Genomic DNA, 6,281 nt, shown 5'->3' with positions numbered 1-6,281 from the left:
TATATGCAACTTACATATTTTAAGTTAGCAGGTGAATTAATCTAATCCATATAACTGGGTGTAATAAACCTATTATTTTTATGTGATGACGTTTTTCTCTAATCTTAATTTGTTTAGCCCCGAAGCAATCTTTTAAAGGTAAAATAACCAACTGCAGAAAACCTGCAAACTGAGTGAATTACTATTTGCCTATCTTCAACATGCCATTTGTGTACTAAGCAAAAAATATCTAAAATTCTATAGGTTTTTGTCTTAAAACGCTAGGCTGTGGCCGAGGTTCGTTTTTCATATTGATTCAGAGTAGTCCTAGGGGTTGCAGCATTATCACTTAGATAGGCCAAAAATATATCGGCTATATGGCGGGATTTGAACCCGGGACCTCAGGGACCACGATCCTTACCTCTACCACTGGACCAGCTCACTCCCTAACAAATATTCTATAATCAGAGGTTGGGTTGCTATCTAACACACAACGAGAGAATAAATTGGCATAGTAAAAATTAGTTTTTCAGCCTCACAAACTTTTAAGGAAATTTCATTTTTAAGAGTTGTTAGCCTCCGGATTACGTTTGAATATTTATAATGGTTTAAATACCTGCATTCAGTAATACAATATGCTGCTTGTGGCAACTATAGTTTCGGTTCACAGGGAACTATCTTCAGGACGTACAAGGCGTCGTTATTCACTTCCATATATGAAGGTCGTCATTTAATAAATAAGTACATAGAACACGAACACACGAAAACGCACATTGACACAAACATTTAACATTAAAAAGACCGAGTACTCGGGAACACAGTTCGAGCTACTGTACAACTTCCACCCGGTCGCGTCACGTGTCCCGTGTTCCCGAGTACTCGGTATTTTTAATGTTAAATGTTTGTGTCAATGTGCGTTTTCGTGTGTTCGTGTTCTATGTACTTATTTATTAAATGACGACCTTCATATATTTAAGGTAATATTAGAAATTAAATGTTTACTTTTAATATGCATTCCAAGAAGAAATAATTAAACTTGAGATGTTCCAAAATTATCCTCATTGTTTACTTTTAGCGAATTTCCCATATAGGGAATAAGCTATTACCGTAGGTCTCATGGTAGGACCTGGACCCGGGACCGATATACTTTTTTGTTTTGATGTCCCCAGAGGCCAAAAACACCATCCGTTCAAATTCATATATATATATATGTGTCCGTTAGCGCGATAACTCGAACAAAAATGCTCCGATTTCGATGAAATTTGGTATAAACGTGTAAACCTACATTTATTTGAACGAGTTCGCGAACCAGCATAATCAGACTATGGGAACGGGGGTTTATACGGGGTTTTATGGGTTAAAAATAGGTTTTTCCCATTTTTGACTGTAAAAACATAAAATTTCGCAATTTCTTTCCAAACCATTTTGTAGAGCTTAAAAAAACAAATTATTTAGTATATTGAAGCGTTGTTGTAGGCCATATTGTTAGAGAGAAAATTCTAAAAAACTGTATATTAAAAATTCCCTTGTTATTCTTATGGAAAATAAGTAGAGTTGAATGTATTTTGCTTGTTTAGACATGTATTAGGAAAAAGGTTGTATAAATTGATAAGAAAGAGTTTGAAATACCGTATTTCTGTTATTTACCAGATCAGCAAATCAACAACTTTAAATCATAAATCAGATCTCTTAAGTTGAATATTAAATTTATATTTTAAAATTTTCAAAAGCAAAATAATTTGACAGTCAAGGAAATTGTATTTAGTGAACACATGTTTTATTATCAGCTGATCCAACGAATATAGTTGATTGTGCAAACTTGGGTAGACTTAAGTTAAATCTTGTTCAATTAAAAATGTAAGTTATTTACGATATTAATATAATGGTAAAATGATGATGAAGTATGATTTTTTAAATGGAAAACAAATTAAGTCAATTACAAAATTAGGTATCCATATAGTTCTCTTATATATAGATGGAGATAACTAAAATACTTTTTTATTTACCATAGTTGTGGCATACTTTTCCTTACGGAAAAATAATAGCAAACGTGCAAAAATAGCTAAATTTACAATCAATTGCTAGTTGGAGTCCTAATGTCTGTCGTTATGCTAAAAGCCTGGTATAAGAAATTAAGTATTGACTCATATCTAGGTACGGTATTATAAAACAGTCACTAAACAATCAAACACTAATTACCACAAAACCTACACTGATTTTTAACTCTCCAGAGCTCGTTGCTGACTAATTGTTCTTACAACCCGATAATTTAGCCAAAAGAGTATAAGATAATGTGAGTGACATAGTAACTTATCAACGATAACCTCACAACTGTTACCACAAGGCGGGTTAATAAAAGCTATAATATTGATAAAATTATCAACACACTACCTTGACCAAAATGCTGTTTCTATTTTAGGCTCTTATTAGACGAGGCAGCCAAGTCGCGCCACCAGCCGGGCAGCCAGTCGCCTGTCCTGCTGCCTAGCGCAGCAGCCAGTAGGGCAACCAGTAGAGCAGCCACAAAATTACCAACTAGGCCAGTCTCTTGTTGACAGTGGAACAGTGTTGGTGGAACAGTTCTGTTGGGGAGAGACGCTGTCAGAATGCGAGATGAATATTTGCTTCTTCTACTACTCGTGAAAAAGAGAAGACGAAGGAAGCGGAGAATGCATATACATCCTATTCTTTCATCAAGAACAGAAAAAGGATTATACATTATTGTATTACACCCTTTTTGACGAACTTTGCGCAGATGATAATGAGATGAACGCACTTCCACGAGTGAACTAGTGTGTTTCCATTACTACTGATGTGCGGCAGCGGGCGACTGGCTGCCCAGTGTAATAAGATCCGTAAGCTACACAGGAGCGCGACCAGACCGAGCAGCCAGTGGTTGCCTGTCCGGTCGCCGGGCTCGGCAACCAGCCAGCAGCCAAACAGTGGGGGGCTGCGCAACTGGCTGCCCTCGTGTAATAAGCTCCATAAGAACCAATGCCCAGTGACTGGCTGGCCGACTGGCTGCCCGGCTGGCTGCGCAACTTGGCTGCCTCGTCTAATAAGGGCCTAATCAGAGAACTACTCGCCTACTGCCCATGTGCAGTCATCTATGCCCTCTAAACCCTGTAGCCTAGGTTAGTCAACCCTGAGAGCCTTAATTAAAATCAGAGAGTTAATTCAAATCAGTATCTTAATCAATAAAAAATACCCTAGCCTATATTATAGGCACAAACAAGCTTATAATGATTGCTCGGAACCGGCAGGATTCAATTTTGATATTATTCGTGATAGGTTTAAAACCTAGATACTGTATCAGGATATTACCACAACAGTCATAGGCTAGTTTTTTCTCAAATAAAAATAAATATCCCCATGATATTAATCCTCAGACCTTAAGTTATTCAAAATGATCAGAAAGTTGTCAGTCGCCACTAGCAGGTCTATCCAACTTATACCCGTAGGCCTAGCACAAAATCCAATGTGTACAGGGATTGAGCACACTTGTTGATCTCCAACTCACTGAACCATAGTCTTCTCGGGTAGATTCCGTACCTGTTGGCACAAACAACCGATTGAAAATATCGATCAATATATCGATTTTTTTCATTCAATATATTGTTTGGTTAACCTAACCTAAAAAGAAAAGAGAAAAAAATGTAAATTTTGTTTGTTAATTTTTGTGAATCAATTGGACCTTGCCGACAAGTTTTGTAAGCTTGGCGAGGCCAAGATGTTGTATTATCACAAATAAATATATTTGAATTTGAACCTAACTAACCCGCAAACGATATCTCGATAGTCAATAGGCCTATATCGAATAACCGATACTTTCATTCGGTTGTTTGTGCCAACAGATATGGAAGTCTACCCGTCTTCTCTACACTGCCTGCCCTAGACTCTTGAAGTTCCAGGATAGCAAGACTTATCCTTTGATATGCTGGTCAAAGGAAGCTAGCTCTCCGTCGCAGCCATTCCCAACTTATACCCATAGGCCTAGCTTAAATTTTAATGTTTAGATTAAATGCACACTCCTTGTACACACACTCATTGATCACTGGTCTTCACTAGACTCGTCTAATTAAAACTGCCGCCATGCTGTGTCATGATAGCGCTATCATGTTGTTTTGTGTTAAATGTCTCGTGTCGTTTTGCCTTTTGTGTTAATTTTGATGTTTTTGACGTTTAAAGCTCCAATGATGTTGCATTGCAACAAACATGTCAGCTTTGAATCATAATTGAAGTAGATAAAATTTTGTACTACTAACGGAGGTAAGCCTAAAAAAAAATAAAACATATGCTAAATCAATTGTAAAACTTACTTTATTTCTAAAATACTCCAGCGAAGTAGTAGGCTAGTGATTTACTTTTACATGAACTCCTCTATAGCCTTATTGGATAATCTCTTTCTTGTGAGTTTCTTTGGTTCTGTTCTAGTAACTATTTAGGCTGAATGACTTGATGATCCACCCTTATTCGTTATTATTTATCGATGGTTTCAAGCCTTAACTTACACCAATGATTTACTCTATAAACGTTTTTGGGTACTGGGCTACGCTAATATCGATTGAAACAATCAAATTGAAAATATTGATTAATAATCGATATTTTTAAATAGGCTATAGCCTATCTATTATAAAATAAAACCATCATAACCTAACCTAACCAACCAAACTTGCTGATGGTGAAAAAATCGTATGAATGTTTACTACGGTAATCAAATCGATAGTGTCAATCGATATTATTGTAGCCCAGTTAAGAAACTGTACCCATGTTTTGAACCTTTCCATCCCACCAATCTTTCTTGTGTAATTATAGCTTTAAACCAGTATTCCGCCCTATGTAATTTATGTTTCAATCCCTAGTCTGTGGTAGTACTAACTTACCTCTGGGCTTTAACACAGTAAAACCATAACTCTGACAGGGAATCATAATTAAATACGAGACAAAAGATTTTGCAGTCATGACCTCCATTCAATAACTTAAAAAAAACTGCGATTTTGAGGAATTTATCGCATTAGGTCTCCGAAAATATACCGCTTAACACACAATATATTTTTTAACAACTGACAACAAAATACAAAAGTTTACTACTTCTTATTTTCAACAAGTGAATGTTGCGGTATCACTGGTACAGTGGTACACGGTTGAAGCAGAATGGATAAAGAAAGATAAGACAAGCTGATACTGACTGACAGACGACGTAAAGTAGACGACGTTAGCAAAGCAACACACCACAACTAACATTAAAACTTACAGACGGGCCAGAAGCTACTAACACCCAAATATAACCAAAGAGTAAAGCGCAAAATGATGAAATCAACTCTATATAGTACAGGTAAAATAGGGTTTTATAATCAACAAAATTTGTACATTCATGAAATTTCACCTGTGAGTTACTAATAATACGAGAAATGAAGATCCGATGAGTCCCCAAAATTTTGGGTGTCCTAAGGCCCTTTTTGGGGCCTTTTTTGATCCGAAGGGCCCTTGTTCCCGAATAATTTTCTTTTTACGTTTAAGGTCGAGTGAGGTGTGGTTTTCGATGGTTTTAGTTATTTTAAATCGATTGGGACTAGTTTTAAGTGTATTAAGCCACTCCATACAGGGTGTTTCGAAATATTATTACTTTTTACGATATTTAAACATTTATTCATAAAGTAATAAAATTATTTACCTCTATGCTCTATATAAAAGGGGATTATTGAAAATAATTGTAATTCTTTACTACGTAAGGGGAAAGGATCACAATGAGTAAGAGAAAATATTAAATACCCCCGTCACAGCAAACCTGCAGACCTAGCAAATTTCCGTTTTACTTACTTGATTTTCAGTTAAATCTAAAATAGCATTGCGTTTAACGATTACCTAGGTTTGCTGCTACAAGGAGGCTAATAAAGTGCGTTTATAGTAAAATATTAATAGCCTAGTATAAAACAAAAAATTTGACAAGTTTGATCAAGATCTATCAACAAACAAACAAAATAATTTTACACTATTCTACATAAGAACACATGGAAATTTTAAATTTACAAATTTAGTATTTTTATCCGTAACTAATAACCATACAAAAACACGTTAAAATACTAAATTAATTGTTTTTAAGCTATTTAAAATGTTCTAGAGAAAAATTGGGAAACTTTGTGTTTTGAGGGTGAAGTAAACCAGAAAACCCAATTTTTACCCCATAAACCTCGTTCCCATTGTTCAGAACAAAAATGCTTGTACCGACAATGCTGCTCTGATGTCTTAGTGCTGTCCTAGTCGTCATAACCACGAAAGATAACCGTACTTGTATTGATTGA

At 35.8% G+C, this 6,281-nt stretch overlaps 1 protein-coding gene across 1 annotated transcript in view; it reads right to left on the bottom strand.

Annotated features, from left to right (window-relative positions):
• The window catches only part of LOC129002148 (uncharacterized), a 67,449-nt gene extending 62,321 nt beyond the window's left edge, over positions 1–5,128 (bottom strand). Inside the window, exons 1-2 of the mRNA XM_054429745.1 lie at positions 4,863–5,128; positions 3,371–3,531 (exon numbers count right to left, since the gene is read on the bottom strand). The gene's annotated coding sequence lies outside the window, so the exon portion shown is untranslated. The remainder of the gene's footprint in view (positions 1–3,370; positions 3,532–4,862) is intronic.
• Positions 5,129–6,281: the final 1,153 nt, after the last annotated feature.

This window comes from Macrosteles quadrilineatus, unplaced genomic scaffold (genome assembly GCF_028750875.1).
Source record: "Macrosteles quadrilineatus isolate MER2022 unplaced genomic scaffold, UCM_ALF_1.0 Scaffold_9__3_contigs__length_116548681, whole genome shotgun sequence".
In the NCBI taxonomy this organism is placed as follows: domain Eukaryota; kingdom Metazoa; phylum Arthropoda; class Insecta; order Hemiptera; family Cicadellidae; genus Macrosteles; species Macrosteles quadrilineatus.
The sequence above is the reverse complement of the archived record's forward strand: the minus strand, read 5'-3'. Positions and strand labels throughout refer to the sequence as shown.